The sequence below is a fragment of the Rattus norvegicus genome, chromosome 6 (assembly GCF_021556685.1).
Source record: "Rattus norvegicus strain SHRSP/BbbUtx chromosome 6, alternate assembly SHRSP_T2T, whole genome shotgun sequence".
Taxonomy (NCBI): Eukaryota; Metazoa; Chordata; class Mammalia; order Rodentia; family Muridae; genus Rattus; species Rattus norvegicus.
In genome coordinates, this window is record NC_141539.1 from 107,467,541 (window position 1) to 107,495,072 (window position 27,532).

Sequence of the window (27,532 nt, forward strand, 5' to 3'; positions counted from 1 at the left end):
ACTCTGTGCTATCTTCAGATTTGGTAATAGTTCTTTCTGTCCTCAATCTAACACCAGATAGAAACCACAAGGAGCCCATGGGCACTTAGCTAGAAAGCCTGCAGTCGGCAGCTCGGTGAATGAGAAGCCGGGGCCAGAGGGAGCACAGGAAGATAATCCCCTTTGATAGACAGGATCCAGATCTATTTGGATTAATTTATAGAGGAAAGAAAATGGCTTTCTTCCACTCTTTTTCAGTCTTTTGACTGAGCTGGGAATTAAACTGACAAAAAGTGTATTAGCTTACAGGAGAAAGCTCATTTTAATTAGGCACAAAAATCCCACAAAAATATGAGACTCTAGGAGAGCCAGATTGGAGTTTATATGGCATCCTGGGCCACAGAAAGGGATGGAAATTGGAGTTGTGGGGGCTTTAGAGACTTAGAGGATGCAGGGAAGAAAATTGCCTAACGTTGCCTTGTTAGGTAAATAAGAGTCTCTTGGGTGACTAATGTTATCTAGGGCTATCACCTTCATAATTCATAAATTTTTTTCTTTTTGAGGCAGTCTCTCTATGTTGAGCAGGCTGAGCTCAAACTCAGAATTCCACCTGCCTTTATTTCCCAAATGCTGGGACTAAAGGCTTGTGACACCTCACACACACACACACACGTGTGTGTGTGTGTGTGTGTGTGTGTGTGTGTGTGTGTGTGTTTGTACACATGAGTACAGTGCCCATGGAGACCAGAAGAGAGCATCAGATCCCTTGGAGTTGAAGTTACAGACAGTCATGAGCTGCCGATTGTGGGCGCTGGGAACTGCACTCAGGTTCTCTAGAAGAGTAGCAAATGCTCTTGACCACTGCACCATCTCTCCACTCCCAACACACAGCTCTAACTATGGTAAAGTTAGATGCAAAAGTCTACTGTTTTTCTTTAGAAAAATTTATTTCATTGTGTGTGTCAGGGTAAGGAGCGAGGAGATGTTGGTCAGAAAACAACGTTTGGAAGTTAAGTTTTTCCTTCTGTCATATGGGTTTAGGGTCTAGGTGCTAAACCTTTTGGCAAAAGCTTTTACCTGCTGAGCTATCTTGCGAGCCCCAGAGGCAAAAATCTTTGAAGACAGCTTCTCGGAGATACTTGGGTCTTGTGGTTTCTCGGAATCACCATCTAATAACCACTTTGGCAGAGGTGTGTGTTCTGGGGTGACATAGCCTGCCTGCTCACTTACTTCAGGGTGCTCTCTCCCAAGAGGTGGCATATTGGAAGACGGAAGGAGGGACAAGACCCAGGCAGTGGGGTGTGTGCTGGGAGGGAACAGGGCTCAGGAGAAGGTCTGAGAGTCACAGCAATGAGAGACAGCTTTCTGTAGAAGATGGGAAAAGGTCCTGAGGGAGAGAAGCAGCAGGCCTGTCACCCACAGGGGAAGCCCCCCCCACACACACACACAGGTTCCGGAAGTTCCCTCCCTGAGGAATGCAAAGCTAAAGTTATTGTTTGGGTTTAATGTTACACTTTGTTTCATTTTGTTTGTTTTGCTAAGTCCTAAATCCAGTCTGGCAGCTTGTAAGGAAAAAGAATTTAGAAGCTGCTGGGACCATGAAATCTTGTAAAATACCTTGTTCCTTCCTGGTTCCACAGCAAAGCACTGAGGCTTAAGGTATGTGGGGGGCGGGGGGGAAGCTGCCTTATGGAAATGCTCCTTAAATGGTTAGTTTTTTTCGTTACGTGTATCCACAATACAGAAACGATTTCTTTGAAATGCAGACAGACCCAGGAAATGTAAACCTGGATCTGCTGTATTTGGCTTGAACTTTAAGCTTGTAGCAGGCTTCCTTTGTTTTTATTTCCTCTGAAGATGGGTAAAAAGTATCAATCTATGTATCAGAATTATCTAGTGAGCATTTAAAATCAAAATCCAGGCGAGGGGTGTTCTATTAAGTTTGGGTGGTACCTGGAACGGAAACAGGGTCCTCATATCTGCTAAGAAAGTGCTTTACCCTTAGTTAAATCCTCAACCCCAATATCTTCTGTAAAACTCAAAGTTTATACACAATTGCATGGACCTGCAGTATTTGTTCTTAGGGAGCTTACGTGGAAAAAGCTTGGACTATATAGTCCAGCAGTTCAAGACCAGCCTGGGCAACATTGCAAGCCCGTAGGCTCCCCTCCTAAGAGAAAAAGTTATGACTGGTTTGTGGGGTTACTGAAGGACTATAAGACATACATGGTGTTGCCATCTATCAATTCATAGTACAGTTTACCCACTAGGCACAGTTAGTCATTCCCAGGCTGTATGTCTATTTGCATTAATTAATATGCATAAGGACATTGGTTTGGTTCAAAGGTAAGAATAGAGTTTTCTTTCTTGGCAGAGAGATTTGGAGACCATGAAGGGATACTGATGAAGACAGTGGTGATGGACAGAGAATCTGAGGGTCAGGCACAGTAACTTATATACTAAGGATGCAAAGAGACTCTAACCAGGATGCCAGTGACACGGAGCATGAGATAACGCTGGTCACTACAGTCCCCTCAGACTTGCTCTGACCGTGCAGAAGGACAGACTGACTGGGTTCTCTGGCTTCCTTCATCCTCCTTTACTCTTGGCAACCACATCAACCTTTCAAACCACTAAACCTGACTGTTCTAGCCTTGGGCCAAGCCCTACCTCACGCAAGGACTCAAGCTTCAAAAGTAAGTAACCAAAGACTCTTTTGAAAGAAGAAGGGTAATTATGGAGGTGCAGCTCATTTACATAAGTGTACTGGGCCCTGGGTTCCTTCCCCAGCAGCATAGGAAAAGGAGGAGGGGGGAAGAAAAGGAAGAATAAAAACAGAAAGGAAGGGGATCCAAGCTCTTATGAGCTAAGACTCTACCTACTACCCACACTGCTCACTTTGCTGTGGAGAATCTGAGGCACAAAGTGGACTAAGGAAGAAACACTGGCCACAGACACAGCACGGTTTTCGCTCCCAGAGCTTCGAGGTTCACTGTACAGAAGCCTTAGGTCTCAGTCCAGAAATGCTGTGGGGTTGACTGAACTGGTTTACTGCATTCCTGGCAGATGGCTATAGAGACGTTTTTAATAAGACTATTAATAGAAGTTATGCATTAGGGAATGTCTAATGAATCAACTGATAGAGACATTGTCTGGTGATCACAACTTATGCTGACTATAGCTGATCTCTTCTCTCTCTCTTTCTCTCTCTCTCTCTCTCTCCCCACCCCCACACTGTGTGTGTGTGTGTGTGTGTGTGTGTGTGTGTGTGTGTATGCCAACAGCGTTCGTTATGTTATGTTGGTGATATATCTTTCCGCAGCATCGTTCTGTAGTCAGAGTTTATTTGAAGATAAGCTCCTACAGTCATAGCCCTATCACCCCAGCACTCCAGAGTCCAGCCTGGGGTTCACATTGAGACTATGTCTCTAAACCTAAGGGGAGGATGGGAGAAAATAATAAGAGATAATAAGCCCACTGAAGTATAAACTTCATTTAAAATTATAATGCAATCAGATTTTGTTTTGTCTGAGACAGGGTATCATGCAACCCAGGACGGCCTGGGACTCACTGTCTAGTGAAGGACAACCTTGAACTCCTGATCCTCCTGCCTCTACCTTCCAAGTTCTGGAATGACAGGCATGTGCTGCCATGCCTGCCTCATAATCGGACTCTTAAGTTTGTTCATTTATTTTCCTCTCAATCTCTCTCAGTCTCTCTTACTGTGTGTGTGTATGTGTGTGTATGTGTGTATGTGTGTGTATGTGTGTGTATGTGTGTATGTGTGTGTTTGTGTGTATGTGTGTGTATGTTTGTGTGTATGTGTGTGTTTGTGTGTGTATGTGTGTGTATGTGTATGTGTGTGTATGTGTGTATGTGTGTGTATGTGTGTGTGTATGTGTGTGTATGTGTGTGTATGTGTGTGTGTGTTTGTGTGTATGTGTGTATGTTTGTGTGTATGTGTGTATATGTGTATGTGTGTATGTGTGTGTGTATGTGTGTATGTGTGTGTATGTGTGTGTGTGTGTGTGTGTGTGTGTGTGTGTGTGTGTGTGTATGCCAACAGCGTTCGTTATGTTATGTTGGTGATATATCTTTCCGCAGCATCGTTCTGTAGTCAGAGTTTATTTGAAGATAAGCTCCTACAGTCATAGCCCTATCACCCCAGCACTCCAGAGTCCAGCCTGGGGTTCACATTGAGACTATGTCTCTAAACCTAAGGGGAGGATGGGAGAAAATAATAAGAGATAATAAGCCCACTGAAGTATAAACTTCATTTAAAATTATAATGCAATCAGATTTTGTTTTGTCTGAGACAGGGTATCATGCAACCCAGGACGGCCTGGGACTCACTGTCTAGTGAAGGACAACCTTGAACTCCTGATCCTCCTGCCTCTACCTTCCAAGTTCTGGAATGACAGGCATGTGCTGCCATGCCTGCCTCATAATCGGACTCTTAAGTTTGTTCATTTATTTTCCTCTCAATCTCTCTCAGTCTCTCTTACTGTGTGTGTGTATGTGTGTGTATGTGTGTATGTGTGTGTATGTGTGTGTATGTGTGTATGTGTGTGTTTGTGTGTATGTGTGTGTATGTTTGTGTGTATGTGTGTGTTTGTGTGTGTATGTGTGTGTATGTGTGTGTATGTGTATGTGTGTGTATGTGTGTATGTGTGTGTATGTGTGTGTGTATGTGTGTGTATGTGTGTGTATGTGTGTGTGTGTTTGTGTGTATGTGTGTATGTTTGTGTGTATGTGTGTATATGTGTATGTGTGTATGTGTGTGTGTATGTGTGTATGTGTGTGTATGTGTGTGTGTGTGTGTGTGTGTGACGAGACAGCTAGCAGAGTTGGTTTGCCCACTCCTCCTGTCATGTGAGTCTGAGGAATTAGGAGGCAGGTCAGCAGGCTAGACAGTCAGTGTCTATGCCTCCAGCCCAGCGATCATATTCTTAGCAGCCCCTGATGGTGTTCTTTCCTGCTGGGAAGTGGTAACACTCCCGAAGCTCCCTGCCCACTCATCTCAACTTCTTTGTGCCATGAATCATTGGTAATGTTGTTAAAATGCAGACTTTGATTCAGTCAGTCTGGAGCGTGGCCCAGGGTTTCGCCTAACATAATCCCATCCCAGGTGATGCTTGGCGGCTGCTCTGCGGCCAGCACTGTAACGAGGCTGCCACCTGAACACAGGCAAACCCTGCAGTCAGCGAGTGTCCAGCCACACACCTAATCACTCCTTTGACAGAAGTATCCTTATCTGTCCCCCAGCCCTAAATAACCTATAGGATTCTTAGATGGCATGGAGACTTTGGGGTTTCCACCATTCTAAACCTCAACCCTCCTGATAGGTAGGTCCTTCCTTGTATAACCCCAACCCACCTCTTAAAATCCATACCCCCCAACCTATCATTTAGTTCTTCCTTTTCCTCCCTCCAGTGTAATCCAGTCCTAGCATAGGAAACAGCAGCAGCTGTCATGTGCCAGTCTGCGGTTTCCTCTTCTCAGTAGGCTTGTAAATGCCAGTTCGTGAAGTAGTTATTATTCTAACCTCCATGTTACTGACAAGGAATTGAGACCTGGTGGGGTAAATGCATTGCCCGAAGCCATGTGATTAAGTAAAGGAAGCCAAGAGCTGAAGGCCGGCTGTCCTACTCCAATGTCCAAGGTCCTGGCCTGCCCTGATACAAGAAGGTGAGTTCTGAAACGACCTTTTTATTCTCTCCGGGATAACAAGGACTCTCCCATGTTCTCCTTAACCTAAATTACAGCTGCTCCTGGCTCACTTTTGCCGCTTTCCCGTCTCCCTGGTGAGGACGAAAACTGCTTTAAGTCTCAGACATCCACAGAGAACGCATGGCTTTCACTTCAGTATCTTCAGCTCTTGAGGAAATGGCCAACCTGGTCTCTGAGATTCCCAGTCTCTCTTTCCCAAACTGACAGAACCTGTGTGCCAGCCTGAACCTCGTGTGACTGACTGCCTCGCCGCTGTCTCCCATCCACTGTCTTCCTTTGCTCTTTAAAACCCTCCCCTTCTGCATCAAAAGCCATTTTCAGAGAAAGCTATGAAATCATTTATTAGTGTCCTCACGTGTACAAAGGTTTTTAGGAAGCTGGCACTGTAAGCCTTATCTCAGGGAGCTGCAGTCTGAGAGATAAACGATTAAGGAAAGAAAGCAGGGATAAGGAGCAGGGCGGGGGGGGGGGGGGATTCCAGACAGGAAGAATATCAGAGTTACTCAGTAAATGCTGATGTGCCAATGAAGAGAAAGATACATACGTCCACTGGGGACCCAAGGAAGAGATCCCTGTGGAAGTTGAGCCTCTCTTACTGTCTTTTATGCAAGTCTGAGAAATGACAGTCAATTTTTTTAAAAAATAAATGATTAACTTAGAGTGACTTCCTTCTTCTCTTAACCCAATGGGATTGATTTTTACCTTTGGTTAGATAGTCTTAAAGCCAAACACTCATTCAACTAGATGGCACTTAAAGGAGAAATCTGTGGGGTAGTGTTGGCTCGCATCTTTAATCCCAACACTCAGGAGGCAGAGGGAGATGGATCTTTGAGTTCAAGGCCAGCCTGGTCTACAAAGTGAGCTTCAGGATGGTCGGAGCTACACAAACAAAACCCTGTCTCAAAGGAGGAGGAGGAGAGGAGGAGGAAGAGGGAGAGGAAGAGGGAGAGGAGGAGGAAGAGGGAAAGGAGGAGGAAGAGGGAGAGAAGGAGGAGGAAGTCTATAATTTTGGCAGTGACAGGGCTAACTTCACAGAACTCATTCTCGGCAATGTTATCTCGTCCCCGAGGTCCAGACTCTGGTCCCTGGTGTGCAAACAGGAATGGGAACTAGGACCCAGATGATTTATTTTATTAGAGACAAAATCTCTCTGTTTATCCCTGGCTGTCCTCAGATGCTGGGATGGCAGGCATAAGCCACCATGCTCAGAAAGAAAACTAGAATAGAATAACTTTGTGTGTGCAGTAATACATCCATCACTGTCTGTGCAGCTCATTTTCCTGTCCCCACTCTCCTGACCTTTACTGGTCTGAGTTATGGGAACTATGGCTTGCTCTTCCAATAGTTAGCAAGCAAGACAATGGCAAAAGAGCTTTGGACTGAAGTTTATACCCCAGGGAAGCCTAAACATATCTAATGATTTTGCCATGAGGATGGCATAGCATAGTATAGCGTAGCATAGCGTAGCGTAGGATAGGATAGGATAGCATAGGATAGGATAGGATAGGATAGGATAGGATAGCATAGCATAGCATAGCATAGCATAGCATAGCATAGCATAGCATAGGATAGCATAGCATAGGATAGGATAGCATAGCATAGCATAGCATAGCATAGGATAGCATAGGATAGGATAGCATAGGATAGCATAGCATAGGATAGGATAGCATAGGATAGCATAGAATAGGATAGCATAGCATAGCATAGCATGGCATAGGATAGCATAGGATAGGATAGCATAGCATAGGATAGCATAGGATAGGATAGGATAGCATAGCATAGCACAGAATAATAGAGTATAGGAGAAGAAGTGTAGAGAGGGAGATGTCTCTGCAAGGCCAATGAGTAGGAGCCAAGTAGCTAATCCTTTCTCATTCACTTGAAACATCCCAGTAGCTCTTGGAGTCGGAACCAGAGCTCCTTGGCTGTATGAACTGATTACACACAGAAAGAGCAAGATAGAAGAGGCTAGCATAGTTGTCGAGCAATAAAATTTTAAGCTTTCAGACAGGAAAATATGGAATAAGAGTATGGTAAGTGTTTGAGCCAAGTCATTTAATAGCCACATCATTATAGCATCATGGGCTGGAGATGAGGCCTAGTTAGTATAGTCCCAGTATTGGGAGATAGAGGCAAGAGTACCAGGAGTTCAGGATCATCTGTGGCTTCATAGTGAGTCTGAGGTCAACCTGGGGCCTTTGCCTCAAACAAAAATAAACACATAAACAACAACAGTATAATATCCTGCTAGGAGTGAGAAACATGTTTTTATCCACAGAACATTCATTTAAAAAGTGACCTGGATAAAATCTAGGATTCTTAATGTTCTCCCCAGCTAGTCAATGACATGTGAGGTGTGCAGTGGTTAGCACATGATCTTATCCCCTCAAAGGCAAAGGGTACATGGGTCTTCCTTACTCTTGCACCCTCGATCAAAAGCCAGTAAAATTCCAATAGGGATGTCATCAGTTAGGAAAAAGCATTCAGTTTTTAGAGATTCATTTATGTTTAGGTGTATGGATGCTTCGATCGCATGTATGTCTGTGCACCATGTGTCTGTGGTACCCACAGAGGCCAGAAGAAGGTGCCCGAGTCCCTAAGACTGGAGTTACTGACAGTTGTGAGCTGCCATGAGAGTGTCGGGACTCGAACCTAGATCCTTTGGACAAGCAACCAGTGCTCGTAACTGCCGAGCCATCCCTCCAGCCCCAGCCATAAGCATTTGTAAAAAGATGAAGTGCAAGAGGAAGTTGAATAGCTAAAACTGTTCCTACAAATCCCCTGCCTGAAGCTTAAGCAGATGGTCTTGTGCAGTGTGGCCCTAATGAAAGCTCAGCCTTCACGGCCCCGCCGCTCTCTCTGCCTGTGTATTTTATCCATCTAATACTGTCTGAGCATTGTCGCTTTTGTACCCAAAAGCAAAAGTCCCCAAGCGTGTGCTAATCCTGGAGCTGTAAATCTGACATGGTTCGTTCACTGAGTCTCAGTTGAGGAAAAGTAAAACAAAAACAGTGTAAAATATATGCTGCTTCCTTTGAAGAGCCCAGGAAGAGTAGCCAGAATATAATCGTCTGCCCGCCTGGCTCACTCAGAACCTCAAGAGCCATCCCTGGTTTCCATGGGAGCTGTCCTGTCTTTGACTTGCAGAGAGCATCCTGGTCTCTGTGTCTCCACAGAAAAGAGTCCACAGCTCAGAGAGCTCAAATTGTTTCTCAGCAGACCCTTCCTTCCACCTGGTTAATATCCCAAAATGTGCAAGTGAGGGGACCTGCCAATACCCCAAAACGGGCATGTTCCTTTGTTCCAAAAGTGTCGCCTTTCCCTCTGCCACACGTAGAGCCCTCCAGATGACAGAGAGTAAAGATGGTGGGAGAGACATAGGACTCAGCAGGTGTCGGCTCTTCAGCCTTCACTGCTGCTGACTCGCCCCACCCTGCTTCTGGAACAGTCTCTTTGCTCAAGCCCAGAAGGTAGGCCTGGGGACAGGAGAGAGATGGATTCTCAAGCCTTGTCTAGGAGTCTGTCAGCACACCATCTCGGTGAAATGCAAGTCACCTACCTCTCTGGACATCTAGGAGACTTGAGGAACCTGCGGAGGACTCTGGAGCCCAGACGAGCAGAGATCCCGGATAATAAAACCTGGACATGGGAAGGTTTCGAGGTGCTCATGAGCTGTGGAGACTGAACCACTGAGAGGAACCCAGACCTAGACTCAGTTCAAATTTAGATTACATGAATTAATTTTTTACTGTTGGCAGAAGGACAGCAGCCGTAGAGTCAGACAGCATGCCATGCAGAAGGGAGCAGGGTAAAAGGTGGGACAGGCGAATATTGAAAGGTGTGCATCACAGCAGTCCGTGGAGTCCACAGCTGGGCAGGGATATTGTTTGGCTTCATCCAGCTGTTTCTCTCTTTCCCGCTATAGAGTAAGAAAACGATGGATTCACTCTTTCCCCCAGAGACAGAGTTTTACAGAAGCAAAGGTGGCTGTAACACCTCACGGCCTATTTCTGTCCTGCTCTCAGCTCACCTGCAGGCCACTAGGATCTCCCAGGCAATCCAGAGCAAACGGTCAACAGCCCTGAAGGAATCCCTGGCTCCATGGAAAGTTTCTTTAGTCACCCCGTGATTCAGAGTATCACGTTCTGTGAACTCTAATGACTGGGATACGGCAGTTCGTTTCTGGGCAGGCAAAACCACAGTGATCTCAGGTTAGGGCTGGCTGTCACATCACCCACTGAGACCCCTGAGGGTAGGGCTGGGAATCCAAATTCAGTGCCTACCATGGGTCAGAACCTTACTTCTCAGCCTGGCAGCTCTATCCTGGGACCCCCGCGTTGGCCTCTGTCTTAGGATAGACACCATGACCAAGGTAGCGCTTATAAGGACAACAGTTACTTGGGGCTGCCTTACAGGTTCAAAAGTTCAGTCTAGTATCATCGAGGCGGGAACATGGCAGCATCCAGGCAGGCATGGTGCAGTAGGAGCTGAGAGTTCTACATTTTCATCTGAAGGCTGCTAGGAGAAGACTGGCTTCTGGATGAGTGACACACCTACTCCAAGGCCACGCCTCCTCCAATAAGGCCATACCTTCTAATAGTGCCACTCCTTGGGCCAAATATATACAAACCACCATAGCCTCTAAAGTAAGGATGGAAAGAGAGACTGGCTTTACTGTGTGAGCTCTGCCAGGGGACCTCGTACACGAACCTATAATGCTCTGACCTCATCAGCTATCCTGTCCATTTGCTCCAGAGAGTGCCAGACAGACTTCCACCCCAGGACCTTTGCACTGGCTGTTTCATTTACCTCCTCCTCATCCCTTCCCCTCCCACAGACAATGTGGCTAGCTCCATCATTTTGCTTGCAAGGCCCTGAATCAAACGTTCTCTTTTCAGTGACACGCTCCCTGGCTACTCTGGTTTAAATGTTTAAATTCACCCCCCCCCTCCTGCTGACATTTTGCATGCTTCCTATCTGCTTTATTTCTTCTCCTCACCATTTTCTGGAAACATATGTTTTACTTATTAATTTGCTCTCTTATTCTTCGTCTTTCCTACAAGAACACCAGCATTTCCATGTTTCTAGTGCTAGGACAGCATGTGGCCAGCAGATAGATATTCAGTGAACACATGTTCAAAGAAAGAATAAAAGAAAGACGGTTTAGGTCTCTAAGCTTGTAACACAGTAGCCCTGGCTTGCTCCTAGCTGGGAATTGGGGTTCAAGCCTCCTTGCCCCAGTCATTGACATCTGTCACCCCATATGGGCATTCCTGAACAGAGACATCCCTGGTACCCTTATCTTAGCCCCAGTGTCTGGCTGCAAGGTACCCCAGGCCAATGGTAAGAACCTCTCCAATTGCTATGATGACCAGAAGCATCACTTCATGATGCCAGAGAAGGTGACACAGTTGTGGTTCACAACAGCACCCTCACCCCAGAGCTTCTCCCTTAAGGCCCAAGAAGGGGTTTGATGTGGCCACCTCTGGTTCTTCCAGTGAGAGGCTCACTTCTGACTCTGATTCTCTTTTGCATACCTGGGATCAACCCCAAACCTTGTACCTGCTCCGTGTGAGCTTTTACCACTGAGCTACATCCCCAGCCCTCAACACTCCGTTTTGAATAAGATAAATCAAGTAGCTTTCCAATACTTATAACCAGGGGAGCTTGGTTCAGGGAAACAGACACTGACCTAAGACTCTGCATGAGAAGCATGAAGCTGGGGCTGGTTCATCCTGCTAGGATGTTTGTCCCTCGAGGCTGGTGGGGATGTGTAGGGATTCCCCCATCAGATCCTTTGCCCTACTTCCATTTTTTCCCACACAGGTCATTTTCTTAGAGAAAATGAGGTCGGGCTAACATTTAAAGCAGCTCGACAGTTAAGGCTAAGGATAGGAGGCACGAAGTGGGGTGTGCAGAGAGAGGTTAGCCCTGCTGGGACTGTCCAAATGAGGCACCATGGGGTGAGCGTAAATCTTTACTGAATGGAGGTTGGGGGCCGGGGAGGGGGAAGCTATCTCCATAGTGCCAAGGTAGACAGACAAATAAGGGGAAGGGGCCGGGGTAGAGGAATAGCTTAGCCTTTTAAATGGGAGCTTTATCCATAAGATTCCTGGATCCAAATCAAGACCCTCATCAAGATCACTGTACCTCTCGGGCTTGGCCCAACAATGCAATCCAGGCAGATGAGGCTAAAAGAAAAGTGGGTCGAAGGTTTCCCTGGGTAGATTCATCGGCAGCAGCTGCTCCCTGGGAAGCACTCACAGGCTGCAGTTCCTGAAGCTCTGTCTATTGACTCTGTTTATTTCTCCGATTTGTCAAGGACTGTCTGATACTCCAGCCTGGCCCCCTAAGTGCCTGGCTTCTGTTTCACCTCATTGGCTTCACCAATTCAATTAGCAGTCTCTCGACTCCACCTCTGCAGTCATTAACGAAAGTACTGCTGAACGCCCTGAGTGCCGGGCATAAGTCAGGTCCCTGGGGCCTCCCTCCACCCCTGCGTCCTCCAGCCTAGCTATCGGAACTCATTTCTGATCATCTTCGCCCACTGCTCAAGGACTCCCCCCCCCACTTCCCATTCACCCATTAATTCATTCATTCTAGTACATTTGTTCATGTGCTAGAATAGAGACTTCACTCGGGATAGAACACGGAAAAGGTTTAGCTGCAGCCAGCTATGACTATGGAGGGGTGTGGGGGAGCAAAGAAGTGCTAGACAGACTCCAGTGGCGCACAGCAATAAAAATGGAAGTAAGAATAGCTGCTGTTGCTTACAGAGTGCTCTCTGGGCACTCAGCTCACGCTGTACAGAGAGTACATGTCGAGCATGCTGGGCAGAAGTTGGTCAGCATCGCCCTCAATTCTGAAGCCAAACGTCTTCCTCTTCTGGTTCTCTCACTCACTGGCTTCTTGGCCCTAAGCGGCCTTTGTAAAGTAAGGGTTCTCTTACCTCATCGCACTGTTGTGGGGGTTTAAATTATTCAATAAGATAATGGAGGAAAGATATCTGAAGTACTGCCCAGCACAAAATACGCATTCGATAAACGATGGTGATGATTATTTAATGTGGTACAGCCGTCCCGTGTTGGGCATTGCAATCTGCGTTTGGCCAGCAGGAAGGTTGATTCTCAGGCCGATCTCCCCAAAGTTCTACGGATGATGATGAAATAGTGGAGCCACTATACTGACTAAGACTGTTTGAGTCCACATCCCATTTTTTTTATTATCGCAGCCCAGAAAACATTACTGTGCAAACATAAAACAATATTATGCAAGGAAACGTGCATACATAATGCTCTCAGGAGCTACAAAAGCAAAGGAGATTGTAAAGCCCAGGGTATTCTCATGGTAGAGCAGATGTTCAGGAGGTACCAGGAGGTGGTGATGATGAAAAGGAGGAGGAGGAGGACGGAACAGTCATGATGATGATGGGGGATGATGATGGTGGTGGTGGTGGTGATGATGATGAAGATGAAGAAAGCCTGTTATATTATAATTTAACAGCAGATCTTAGATGTTAGTGGCAGTGATGGAGGTGGCACACACCTTTAATCCCAGCACCTGGAGGAGGCAGAGCCAGGGAGATCTCTGTGAGTTCGAGACCAGCCTGGTCTGTAGAGTAAGCTCCAGGACAGCCAGGGCTCCACAGAGAAGCTCTGCCTGGAAAAAGCAAACAGGAAACAACAAAAGAGAAAAAGGAAAAGCCAGGATGCCGGAAGACAGAGGAATCACAAATTCATTTTGTGCATAGACAGGGGCTTAGTCTCCTGCTCTGGCTTTCGTAATTTCATATCAGACATGCTGGGGTTGCAGGTCTGTGCTAGAGGGACCTCATTTCTGAGCAGAGGGATAGGCGGGGACTTCCAGGGAGACAGCAGCATTTGGATAGACTCTAAAGAACAGACGGAGTTAGAGACAGCAAGAAAAGAGAGACACCCTATGGAGAGAAAAGAAATTTCACAGGCAGAGGTATGAGGATAGGGATGTTTGGGGTGTGTTTAGAAATTTCATTTTGGATCCAAGAAGATGGATGAGAGGAAATAACTGGGCCTGGGCTAGTAAAGGAGTCATTGCTCTATTAATAGATGAAGCCTCGGAAAAGACACTGGTCACGGCACAGGTATTTCTCCCAGTTAGTATCTCTTGCAACTTTCACCTTGGGAAGAACCACAGCAGGGAGAGGAAGAAAAGAGAATTCATCAGGCGAGGGCAAGGCCCAGAGTTCTGATGCAACTGGGTACTGACAATGGAGACTGAGCAAGACTATCACATATCCCTCTCCTGTATAAATGCAGATGGCGAAGATTACTGAAGGGTTCTCTTCCAAGCCTGTAAAGAGTGCTTCTTTGAGCCACCTGAGGCCTCTTAGTCTGGACTGCAGGACCTCCTTGACAGCCTGCTGTGAAATGACTAATGGTTGGCCGTGTTGACCAAAAGTATCTTTTGGCTAGGAACTGGATGGTACTTTTGCTACTATTTGACTCAAGATTGAAAAATGAATGAGGGTCAGGGAGGGGAGGGCAGATAGGGCCTCCCTGATAGAGTGTGGAAAAGTAAGCAGTGACCCAGTCAGCCGGTCCACCCCAGCCTTGCCTGTAGCTTGGCCAAGCTCCTTGCCAAGAACTCTCTTCCTGCTGGGTCACTGCAGTCCGCTTGACCACGTGACTGGCCTGTTGTGTGGGAGTCCGTGTCCTTTCGGAGCCAGTAGAGGAAACGAGCCCGTAGAGAAAGGGTCTTTCCCGGGACATGGACATTGCCACTACTTTAGGTAAACATCTGAGTGTTCTTTTGAGTTCCTAGTTTTTCTGTGGCTTCTAGCATCTGGTTGACCTGGAATTGTCATTTGACTGGTAACGATGTAGGAGGTGCCAAAACTCAATCCGTAAGAGTTACTACTGGGCAGCTTTTGCTCAGGAATACCTCTGGTGCCTCCTCTCTCGGACGAAGTGAGGGAGAGGAAGCTCTGTGCTTGGTTTAGCCTCAGCTCTAGGTGTCGTTTCCTGTTCCAAGCAACAGCCTCGATCACCCCTGCAGTTCAGTTTGATTGCTCCCGTTTCTGGGCGTTACCTCCTCTAGTTCACACTTCACAAAAGAGAGCCTAGAGGGTCCCCAAGGCAGAGCAGAGTCTCTGCGGAGAGCGGGATCCACAGCAGGTCCATACCTGTGTGAGTCTTGGGACCACAGACACAACTGACGCTCCGGGATGAACGGCGTTCACCAAACCTCAGGTCTACCTGGGTACCCTAGAGTATTCTCCCGATGGAGAGATGGCCCTGCTGTTGAGACAGGAACCCAGGAAGAAAGTCCTGGATCTGCAAATTGGCTTGCTTGCTGGGTGAAGATATTATTTCTCTTTCAAATTAGGTTTATTCATTTTACCTGATGCATAAGTGTTTTACCTGCGTGTATGACTGTGCACCATGCGTGTGCTTGGCACTCCGAAAGGCCAGATGAAGACATTGCATCCTCTCATATAGGTTCCAATTCCACCTACCCACCCAACACATTCCCAAGGGAACACATTTTCCCTTTCCCCTCTGGTCCTCTGACAGCAGCACAGGCCCAGCGCTGTCCTAGCCTGGTCTCCTCCTGCAGCTCGGCAGCAGTTCTACCCAGTAAGGACTCCCTTCCTCCCTCAACTGCACTGCTTTGCTGACAGTGCCCCTGAGTCCCAGCCACGTGCTAACTAGGTCATCTGGTTCAGCCTTTCCTGGTCACCACTTATCACAGTACAGTGGCTGTTGACTCAGTATGCTGCTACAGCCTTTTCTTCCCCAGAAAGGGTAGGTAGTCACTGTGGTGTCATGGAGAGTTCTGCCACCCTTCTGATTCAGGTATTCCCCTTCTTTTCTGCCTCTCTCAGTAGAACCCCTTCTAGAACTACAGCAGAACAACTCCTTTTCACGGAGGTAACAATTCCCACAACTCCTCAAGGGCTAGGCCTTGTCCAAACTATTTACCTCACTCCCATAATCTTCTCGGTGGCACTTAAGTGTTCAACCTTGTGAGGTAAGCGCTCCTCTTAGTGCCAATGAATAGGCTGAGGAAACTTGAGCATAAAGGAATTTAACAATGTAGCTAGAGCTTCGAGTAGGGAGGAAGGCCGGATTCCAACGCAGGCTGTTGAAGTCTGGAGTACTTTATCTCCCAGAACACTACATCACTAAGCTGCCCCGGCACACTGATGTCCAATCCTTTCCCAAGAACAGATTATATGACAGTTTGAAACTACCACGAATGTGCGTGCGTGCGTGCGTGCGTGTGTGTGCTTGTAAAACCAGATGCCTGAAAAGGGAAGAGAAGGCACACATGGGGCAGGGGTGGAAGGCAAGGAAGAGGCTGGCTTTTCTACATGCTCCCAGTTGGGGGGGGGGGCAGACTAGGAGAAATAAAAAGGGAGGCGGCAAGTTGTGGTAGCTGGAGGAAAGAAACATGGGAAGGATGAATGGAGAGAACATGAGGAGTAGCCTATGGGAGACATGGATGAGAAGGGCTGCAGAGCACACAGGGGGTTCAGGTGCACACCTCCCTCTGGATGGGTGTTCAGAGCCACCGTGACAGCTGCAGGCTAAACTGTTAATGACAATAGCAACTGGCCTGTGTTTATAACTTATTTTTTTTCCATAAGGGTCTCATGGATCCCAGACTGGCCTCAAACCCACTTTGTCGCCAAAAAAGACTTTGAACTGTGGGTCTTCCTGCCTTGGCCTCTGGAAGGCTGGAAGTACTGTTGTGTGCACCTGAATTCTGTGGTACTAGAGATTAGCCCAAGGCTTCACCTTCTTGCACACCAGGCAAGCACTGTACTAACTGAGCTACATCTGTAATCCCACAGACTTCTTACTGACCAAATTTTCCCAAAGGCTTAAGAGGCCACAAAGCTTGAGACGCCGGTGGCCTCTCAACAAGGCTATCAGGGACTAGAATTTGCAAAGAGACTGGAAAGCCAAGCTGGAGACCAAACACATGTTCCTATCAATGGGATTCAGGCACAACTAGAGAGCTGGTTCTCTGGCAGATGCCTGGACTGGCGCCCCCGAAGGGCCAGGAAAGAGGAGGGCCATCCACAAGGTCCCGAAGGCAATGTCCTTTGGAAACCACTCCAGAGAAAACAGACAAAGGGTTTCCTTCCTCCTCCCTCAGGTTAGAAATTCCCCTGAGGTTCTCTCAGGAGCCATGTGTCTGTCTTTAGAACGATCCTAGGCACTGGCTGAAGTTTTTAAACGACCCTATAAACAGGAAATGTAGAGGGAAGCAAGATTCAAAAGATGTGTGAACTCCCGTTGCTGCTGGGTGTGTGTGTGTGCACGCGCACAGGGGGAGCTGCTGGTTCTTGACACTGGGAACAAAACAAAGGAAACACAGATTTTTCCTCGTTACATTTGATGGATGTGGGAGCTTGGACCGAAAGCCTGAATGTGGAGCCCAGAGGGAGACAGGGTGAGTGGGAAGGGAAGGGAGGAGGAGGAGCTCGGAAAAATGGAGTCATCCTGACTTGTCCACTTCCTCTGCCTCTCCCTTCCTCAGCATGTTTGTAGTCATCAAGTTCTTCCCTTTGCTTTTATAGTCGCTGCTTCCTGAATCCCTGCCACCCATAGACTGAATGCTTCCTGCCTCTCCCCTGGACCATGACTCAGGGTTAGAGTCGGGGTAAGGGTTAGAGAGTTAGGGGTAGGGTTAAGGTTAGGGTTAGAGAGTCATGGTTAGTGTTAGAGGGTCAGGGCAGGGTTAGGGTTAGAGCATTAGGGTTAGGGTTACAGAGTGAGGGTTAGGGTCAGGGTCAGAGTTAGGGATGAGGTTAGGGTCAAGGTCAAGGTCAGGTTTAGAGTTAAGGCTAGGATCAGGGTCAGGGTTAGGATCAGGGTTGGGTTGTCTACATAACTCCAGTCTCTCCTCCCACCTTTCTCACCACTTGTACTTTCCCTCCTAGAATACCTTCACAGCATTCTCATACTTCGTTACTTTTTCGTGACCCACTGCTCCAAACTATTGCTATTGATATCCCAGGAGGTTGTTCTCTACACTGTAAACCCTGTCTAGAATAACACACAGATTCCTTAGCATTGCCTCTATTCCTCAGGAACACGTCCCCTCCCCCGCCTTTCCCACTATCACAACCCCAAATGTCTCCAAACATTGTCAAACATCTCCTGGGGGCCCACATCGCCTCTGACTAAGGTCCACTGACCTAGATACAGATCGCAACTCTGTCACTTACTGGGGTCCTTTCGGTACATGATACAACATCTCTGAACTGCAACTTCCTTAATATTAACACAGAGTTAAATAACACCTACCTTAGGAGCCACTGTGAGAAGTAGATAAAGAATTCCCAGCCTATGGTAAATCATCAAACATGGAAAAAAAAAAAGAATCTGTGTTCCTTCAGCCTGAGTACAGTGACTTAGTGCTGGCCAGTCTAGCACATACATGTTGCATGGATGGTGAACAAGCAAATGGATAGAAGAAATAACCCAATACCAAACCCAAGGGGAAAAAATGTCACATCTTGGTTCATTTTTATTCCTGACAAGGTCTTGTTCTATAGCCCAGGCTAGCCTTGAGCTCCCGATTTTGCCTCAGCCTCCTGAGTGCTGGGATCTCCGGCAGCACCTACCCCACCCAGAACTGTGCTTACAGCTCTTCTTGACCTGTTCTTTCATCCTGAGGGCCCTGGTTATTGTTACTCTGTCCAGTTCAAACCAGTCTGCACCGCAATTGAACCCCCGCCCCCGACGTATTCCTAAGAGCAACCACCTACCTGTTAGTATAGGAGATAAAAGATTTGAAAAACTAGGGTTTGCCAAAAGGAAACAGAGACATCCAGACAGAGGAAACTGGCCTGTACTCAATATTTTTCTTTTCTTGTTTTAATCAGGAACTCACTAACCACAGGAATGACCTGAATCTGTTGTGGAGGCTGGGACACTCCCTACCTTTGTCACCTGTCAACAGCTTACCTTGTAATCACAAGGACAATTAAACTTCAGCAGACACCTTGGAGTGGGACATTTAAACTGTAGAGGGCTCCACATGAGCTTCTGGATGTAAATGGGGCCTCCATAAAACACACTGTGGGGATGCTCAGAAAACAGGTCTTATGTAAGGACTAAAAGACACCTGAGAGAGCTAGACCAGCCACACTGAGCATCCTGCTGTCCGTGGGACCTCTCGGGAACACTTGACATGAAACTTCTCCTGCCCTTTTGAAGGCCCTTTGGCTTCTATGCCAGTTACTTTTCTGTCACTGCGATAAAATTCCACGACCAGAAGCAACTTCAGGAAGAAAGAGTTTCCGGATCCAGAGGGGCATATCCACCATGGCTGGAGAAGGCACAGAGAGGTGACAGGAGCAAGGAAGGTGGCTGAGCTTCAATCCTAAGGTTGAGTGAGAGACTACACACTCTCAAAGCCTGTTTCCATTGAACTTCCTCCAGCAAGACTTCCCCTTTTTCTACATTGCCCCAGTCCTGGAGAACAGTCTCTTAAATTAACACACGTCACTAATAAGCGTGCTTTTCCCTGACCGTGCCCTTCCTTCCCCAGCAGTCACCATGCAAGCTCTTTGAAGTCTTCCCACCTTTCCGAGTCTGCGTCTTCCTTTCTGTTTCTCTCCGATGCTAGCCAGAGCCTAATCACCCTTCCTCTGGGTTCCTGGGGCTTTTTCACCTCTCAGAAACACCTCCCAGTTGCCATGTGGCTGCTTGTTCATGCCCCTTTCTCTTTTCTCCATGTCCCTCCTCCAGGCAGCTGCCAGGATTTACAGTTTGCCGGCCCTACGGTGTGACTTTTCTTTTTAAATCCAGATATAAAATGTTCCTGAGCTTTAAAAATAAATACACTTCCCCTTGAGTTGTCAATTGCCAATTTAAATTGTCAACACCTAGCTTATTATGGTTGAGTCTGGCCAGACTGGTTGAACAGATGGATGGATGGATGGATGGATGGATGGATGGATGGATGGATGGATGGATGGATGGATGGATGGAAGAAAATTATCCAAGCCTCTGGGTAGTTTGGTTTATCCAAGGAGGAACAAGATTTTCCAATTTAGAACTTGTAACTGAAGTGACATGACTTCAGGACCAACAAATCAGTGCATCTTTAGGTCCCTTGGCAGGAGGCTCATCTCAGGAACTGGAAGGGGGCTGGTGAGCACAGGCCCTTCTCACAGACTCCTGAGGTGTTTCTGGGGAGTACTAGGCCCCTCCTGGAAGGGTGGGAGGGGCTCTATACCATTTCACTCTCTGGGTGTCACCTTAGAGAAGGGATAAGACTCCCCTCCGTCATCCTCCCACTCAACTCCCCAGCCTGGAATTCAAGCTGCAGAGGTGTGGGAGGGGAAAGCCCACACCTGTCAAGGTCTGCCCCACTGGCATAGCTGCAGCCATTTTGTTCCATGCCCACCAGCTATTTCATATTGTTGCTGTAATGTGCCTGTCAGTCACTGACACAGAGAAATAACTTGACTCAGAGCAGGGTCATGCTGACTACCTACCCTGTTATGTTCTGTGTGTTCTGAAGTTTGTTAATTTTGAAATTTGACAACCATAGGCTCCACTTTGGACCAACGAGAATAAAGGTCAGTTAGAACTGTCTAGCTAGCTAGCCAGAGCCAACCACTAGGCAGCACTTCTTGCACCTGCATATGGACTCATTGTGGTTTTTGCCTGTATAAACCGGCCCTGAGAAATGTTCGGGGTCATAGCCTCAGCCCCCGAATTCTGACCTACAGCTCTATCAATCAGTCTTAGGGTGTGCAATCAATAAACCACCCCTGTCTTACTAAGATCAGTGTTTGTGTGGTTTGTGAATGACTCTGGGACCCCAACACTTCTGTCAGGGTAGACTGCATTGTAGAGCAGAGTGGTCCAAGCCACAACCTAGGTCCAGGGTCCTCTGTGAGGTGAGGCGTCCTGTGGCAGGGTATTGGAGCTTAGAGACAGGTCGGTTTTCAGTAGCACAGCAGACTGCAGGAGGGGGAACTGTTGTCCAGATAACAAGTAAATTAGGGGTAAGGAAAGCTTTTCTAACAATCTTCCTATCTCATTGCCACCACATCCTGCCTCTCCTGGTGAGGGACACTGCCAAGATGTTCTCAATGGAGGGTGGGCTCCCAGAAGAGGAGAGAAGGCAGACCCTGCAGATCTGTCACACGAGATGACTTAGGACAATTACTGAGGGTTAAACTGCAAGTTTTGAGAAGGAAATGTCCTGGATCTAGCCAGGTAGTGAAAGTCTTTAATCCCAGAACTAGGGAGGAGAGGAAGGTGATCTCTGTGAGTTTGAGGCCAGCCTGGGTCTACAGAGTGAGTTCCGGGACAGTCAGGGCTACACAGAGAAACCCTGTCTCAAAAACAAAAAACAAACAAAAGAGTCTGGATCTGAGCTTAGACCAAAATGGACCTGACTCCTTCCTGACCCTGAAAGGTGACTCCGTCTGGTTTTTTAAGCCTCAACTTCCTTGTTTGTGGAATGAAGATAAAAAGCTATTAAATAAGGAAATCCAAGCAAAGTGCCCGCTCTATTTCAAAGCAGACACTGAATAAGCCCTGGGCTTGTGTTAGTGATTGCTTTCATCCACAGCACCTTTCCTGTGTGATTTTCATCCCTCTCTTTAGAAGCAAGAGACAATGCAAACTAAGTTCTTTGCTCAAACCTAAGTCCATTCACATTTGATCATCTCCTTCCAAGGATCCCATCTCTGTTCTGAACTCCGGGATACCACGGCCAGTAAAACCACAAAGACCTCTGCTCTTAGGCCTGCAGAAATGGTTCAGAGGTTAACAGCATGTGCTGTTCCCATACAGGACCCGAGTTTATCTCCTAGCACCCATGTCTGGCAGCTCAGGATGTCTGCGCAGCTCCTGAGGATCTGGTGTCCTTCTCTAGACCCTGTGGATGCCACATGCACACATGACTAGAAGTAAAAATAAAAACTCAAGCAAAACAAAGCCCTTACACAGAATTTGGAGATGCCAGGCAACGAAAAGGAAGTATAAATGATTGTGAAATGCGAGAGAAAGAGTCAGGAGTGAGCCCTGAGTGAAGAAGATGCTTGACGGAAGATGGCTGCAGTCTTTTAAAAAGGTCAGGAAAAGACTGAGCCAAGGCCCAGGAAGGCTATGGTGCCAGCACACAAAACCATCCTTTCTCCAAAGAAAGAACATTCCAGAGAAAGAGACTTCCGAGTGCCAAGGCCATGCACCAGTGAGTCGCCATGTTGGTGGGCTCTACACTTTCCATCATGGATCCCAACAAGCTCAGATCAAGAACACATGAGGGGAACAACGTGACTGTACTGAACTTGAACAGAATTGTTTTCTCATGCAGCACAGGGCAAGTTACCCACACAGCATTTCCCCTGGGCTAAGTACTATAAAAAAAAAAGGTGATTTGATATAAAAGACATTATAGGTTGTGTCCGAACACTACCCCGTTGTATGATGGGACTTGAGCATCTGTATATTTGGGAGTCTTCAAGACAGTCTCTTGACTACCTTGACAGAGGGACAATGGTACCGGGACAATTAGAGGTCACCACTGCTAGATGAAGAGTACAGAAAGGGGCCAAGGCAGTAAAGTCATACTGTACATCGTGGTGCTAAAAGCTGTCATCTAACTCCAGTTCTGCCTCATCACAGGCACAAAGCCCACAGGTGTCCATGACTGGGTAGATCATCCAGGAAAGGCTTCAAGTGACGCAAAGTTAGATACCAGGAGAGAAGCAAGAGTCCCACTTGTAAGTAATCGTGATGTAACTTTTTTCAGGCCTCAGATGAGAGTATAAGTTTGGAAAGTATGTGATAGATGATTTAGTGAGTGAAGGTGCCTGCCGCCATGCCTGACAACTTGAGTTCAAGCCACATGGTGGAAGGAGAGAGCAACACCTGCAAGCTATCTTCTGACCTACACACACACACACACACACACACACACACACACACACACACACACATACACACACACACAGAGACACATACACACAGTACACTGCACACACACACACATACACACAGTACACTGCACACACACACATACACACAGTACACTGCACACACACACACACATACACACAGTACACTGCACACACACACATACACACACACACATACACACACACATACACACAGTACACTGCACACACACACACACATACATACAGTACACTGCACACACACACACACACACACAGTACACTGCACACACACACTCATACACACACACACAGACACACACAGACATACAGTACACTGCACACACACACATACACACAGTACACTGCACACACACACAGACACACAGTACACTGCACACACACAGACAGACATACACACAGTACACTGCACACACACATACACACAGTACACTGCACACACACACATACACACACATACACACAGTACACTGCACACACACACACACATACATACAGTACACTGCACACACACACACACACACACAGTACACTGCACACACACACTCATACACACACACACAGACACACACAGACATACAGTACACTGCACACACACACATACACACAGTACACTGCACACACACACAGACACACAGTACACTGCACACACACAGACAGACATACACACAGTACACTGCACACACACATACACACAGTACACTGCACACACACACATACACACACATACACACAGTACACTGCACACACACACACAGTACACTGCACACACACATGCATACACACACACACAGACACACACAGACATACACACAGTATACTGCACACACACACACAGACATACACACAGTACACTGCACACACAGACATACACACAGTACACTGCACACACACACACATACACACACACACGCGCGCGCGCACACACGCACATATAAGTAAGATGTAATTTATTTTAAATGTCAGTGCGTGATCAAATGAAGCCCACTGAGGCCAGATGTGGTAGTACGTGTGTATAATCACAGAACTGAGAAGGTGGAAGCTGGAGGACTGTAAATTCTAGGCCAGCCTGGATTACATAACAAGATTAATTTCATACAAAAAAGAGAGGCGGTGTATTTGAGTACTGGAGTATTTGAATCCAAGGCGCCTGAGGTATCCAGGGTAAATACTTCTTGATTTCCCAAGCCAGAAAATATCTTTACCTGAGTCTGGCAAATCCCTTCGCTGGCCTTCATGTAAACTTCCCAACCTGCTAGGGCAGCAGCACAGCCCAAATTGACAGAACTCAGGGTCAGGAGATGGCCAGAAGGCTGCAGACACTTGATCTTCATTTTAGGTCAGTTTTGCCACCTGCTGTGTACCCCAAGGCTGTCTACCTTGGTTCCTGTACTCTGGGAAGAGGGCATCCATCTGTCCACCCACCTTTGAGAGTGTTCTAGGACTGGACCAAAGAACCTCTTGAAAGGGCTGGCTGCCACTCCAGGTAATTACAGATAAACGCACAGGGTCGTTATGACGTCATGGGCCTGTGAAGGCAGAGCTGAAGGAGGAAATTGCTCACTTTGGGGGAGAGGCAGAACCCTTCCAGGCCATTATAGTCCACTAAGTATATTTGCCAAGTTAAAATGCTTTCTCTATGACTCGAACAGTGAACAGTCACCTGCCCTTTCACAGAGCAGTTGGTTACCTGGGCTACAGGGCCCTCCTCCCAATCCATGAAACATGCATGGCCGAGTCACACGCCTGACAGAAAGGAAGTCCTGTTGAACTCTGTGTGTGTGTGGCAGGGGGTGGGGAGGGTAATACGTGTGGAGACAAGAAGCTGGGCTAGAGCCAAGTAAGAAGCCTAGGGGTTATTCCAGAAAGAACTATGGGCCTGGCACCTAGGGTTTCTTGTTTCCTAACACTACCCAGACGCTGAGTCTCCCGATCTTGTGTTTTCTTGTTTTAGTCAGGGTCTTGCTATGCAGGCCAGGCTGATCTCAAACCCACTGTGTAGCTCGAGCTGGCCTTGAGTTCTCTGTCCTGTCTCAGTTTCCTCAGTGCTGAGGTTACAAGTCTAAACCACCATTCCCAGGTTGTCCTCAGGCCTTTTACAGAGTGAAGAACACAGTTACTACATTCACACCTCCATCTACAGAAGAGACTTACAGGACGGATGGGGGTGGCTCCTGATGGAGCTGAGATGAAGGACCTGTGTTTGGCATCAAGAAAATGTCCTACCGAACCTCTCAGTTTCGAGCACCATCAAGCCTCAGACAGGGCTTTTCACACGGACAGCAGAAAAAGTACTCTGCGGGGGCTGGTTATTTATATTTGGGACTTAGAGGGCTAGCTAGAGGTAAAACATACAAATAGAGTGAGTGACGCAGATAGCTCAGAACCTGAATTTTAATATCAGAAGACCGTTCTCACAAGCTCCATCAACAACCTGGTGTCCCAGTCGGTCCAACTGGGCCTCTCACTTAATTACACCCTCACAGACCTACAATTTAAAATCCTGGCAGCCATGTTCTGTGCAATTAAAAACCAACAAACGGGCTTTACTCGTGCCTCTAATACTTGGTTAGAGGTTTTCATGGCTGTTCACACAGTTTCCTCTAACACTTAAGGCCCTTGCTACACCACGTCAGTCCCTGTCCCCAATGCCTGTTAGTTACTGTCAAACTTTGGTCACAGTCAGGATTCACTGGTCACCATGACCATGACCAGATGCTATTCAACTCAATAAGCCATCTTGTTCCTTTCCTGAGGTTGTAACTGTCCTTCCACCCCGCAATCTCTCCAGGGGCTGTGACTAGACTTTTTAGCTTCACTTTATGCTGTGTATGTATGTCTGGGCACCACGTGCTTGCAGTACCAGTGAAGGCCAAAGGAGGGCGTTGGATCCCCTAAGTCTAGAGTTATGGGAGTTAGGGACAGCTATAAACTGTCATTTGGGGGGTGGGGGAGAATTGAACCAGGATCCTCTGCAAGAGCAATTGGTGCAGTTGGAGCAATCCCGCCCAGAAATGTCCACGGGCCAATCCAATGTAGATAATTCCTTGTTGGGACTCTCTTCCCAGGTAATTCAAAGTTGTGTCAAGCTGACAACTGACATTAGTGACCACAACACCCCTAACCACGATGAGCGTGGACATTACTCCAGCCATGGCTCTGCAATCTGAATGATCTTTTCAAAACGCAAAGTAGATAATGTCACCCCTGCTTGAAAATATTTGACATCTACCTAAAGTGAAAACAAGTTACTGCGACCTACACAACTCGGTACGCTCTACTTGATGGGCTCCCCAGTGGTTTTCAGTTGGAAGTAACTTTGCCTTCCGAGGGATAGTTGGTAGCATCTGGAGCCAACCTTGATTGTCACAGCAGGTGTAGGGCTATTGCATTAGTGGGCAGAAGGCAGTGGCGCAGCTAAGGGTCCTTAGTGACCAGGATGGTCCCCAGCAACAAAGAATCATGTGTCCCAAAACATCCATCCTGCCGAGATTAAACATCCACAGTCTGAACTCACTTCCTGCAAATGCCCCTGTTGACCACTGTCTTAATCAGGGTTCTCTAGAGTCACAGAACGTGTGGATTATCTAATATATTGAGGGAATTTATTGTGATGACTTACAGCCCGCAGTTCAACTCACCCAACGATGGGCAGCTGTGAATGGGAAGTCCAAGAATCTAGCAGTTGCTCAGTCCCACGAGGCTGGTTGTTTCCGCTGGTCTTCCGTAGACGCTGGAATCCTGAAGGAGTAGGTTCCGGCAGGTTCCGGCAGGTTCCGGTAGGTTCCGGCTGGCAAGTGAGTGCAAGCAAAGTGAAGAATAAACACTTCCTTCTTCCATTGTCCTTTTGTAGCTTCCAGCAGAAGGTACGGATTAAAGGGGTGTTACACCATGTTTAGATGTGGAACTTTGCTCTGTCCCAGACCAGCCTTGAATTCGGAGATCTGCTTGCCTCTGTCTCCTGGGATCAGAGGCCCTTGCCTGGGCCTAAGTTTTTCATGTCCACTCTGCCTCAAGATCTGGTTCACAGATGTGCCCTCCACTTCTGGATTGTAGTTCATTCCAGATGCTGTCAGGTTGACAACCAGGAATAGCCATCACAACCATCTTGATCTAAAGTTGGTTCCCATCCTCTGCTGTCCTTCCCAGTGACAATTACAACCTGCTCTTCACGCAGGTATAGTCAGCTCAAGTCTTGTTACCCCAGCGCCTCTCACTTCACAGACGCCTAGTAAGCAGCAGGGGAGAGAAGACGGAGCAGAGGGGAAACAGAAAGAGCAACCATGGCTAAACAGCATCCCCGTCACTCTGTTCAGCTTTGCAAAGCCATAATTCCCACCGCTATTTCATGCCAAAGATCCAATCATGACATCTTAGAGAATGAACTGAGTGCAGTTTGCAAACGTTCAAAGCTGGGGTGGAGGCTTGGCATGAGATTGTCTATCAGGGCTGGCTTTTGTTTCTGCCAAACGAGGACTCAAGGCCGGGGAAAATGCCCGCTGCAATCACCTGCATCCTCGGCATGTTGCCTAGCAAGAGCGTCTATGAACGAGTGGATAAATATCAGAGAACACAACTAAAGCCCAGCCCTTGGGGGCAGGGGCACATGATGCCCACTTCTCTCAAACTCATTTATTGAGCCAACCCCCAGTTCCAGCTCTTGTTCATTACCCATGATCCCACTTGAAGTTCCTCACACAAACTTGAAGGTATTTACACTATTCCGTCACCTGGAGACCTAGTCAGCTCTCTCAAAGTAACCCAGTAGCTTCCACCCCGCTGACTTCCTAGTCCAGTTCCCAGCTGGCTTCCTGGGAGCTTTGAGCAGGAGATGCAGCTGCAAGGAGACGACTCTCTCATGTACTCCTTCCAACCAAGATGCCTCAG

The 27,532-nt window shown here is 47.4% G+C and overlaps 2 long non-coding RNA genes across 2 annotated transcripts in view; one reads left to right on the plus strand and one right to left on the minus strand.

Annotated features, from left to right (window-relative positions):
- The window catches only part of LOC148005378 (uncharacterized), a 65,413-nt gene extending 39,047 nt beyond the window's left edge, over positions 1–26,366 (minus strand). Inside the window, exon 1 of the long non-coding RNA XR_015623180.1 lies at positions 26,287–26,366. This is a non-coding gene — a long non-coding RNA (uncharacterized LOC148005378). The remainder of the gene's footprint in view (positions 1–26,286) is intronic.
- Positions 1,283–19,560, plus strand: LOC102552530 (uncharacterized). Its single transcript, XR_015623182.1, has 4 exons — positions 1,283–1,638; positions 2,354–2,675; positions 5,543–5,667; positions 18,587–19,560. It is a non-coding gene; the product is annotated as an uncharacterized LOC102552530 (long non-coding RNA).
- Positions 26,367–27,532: the final 1,166 nt, after the last annotated feature.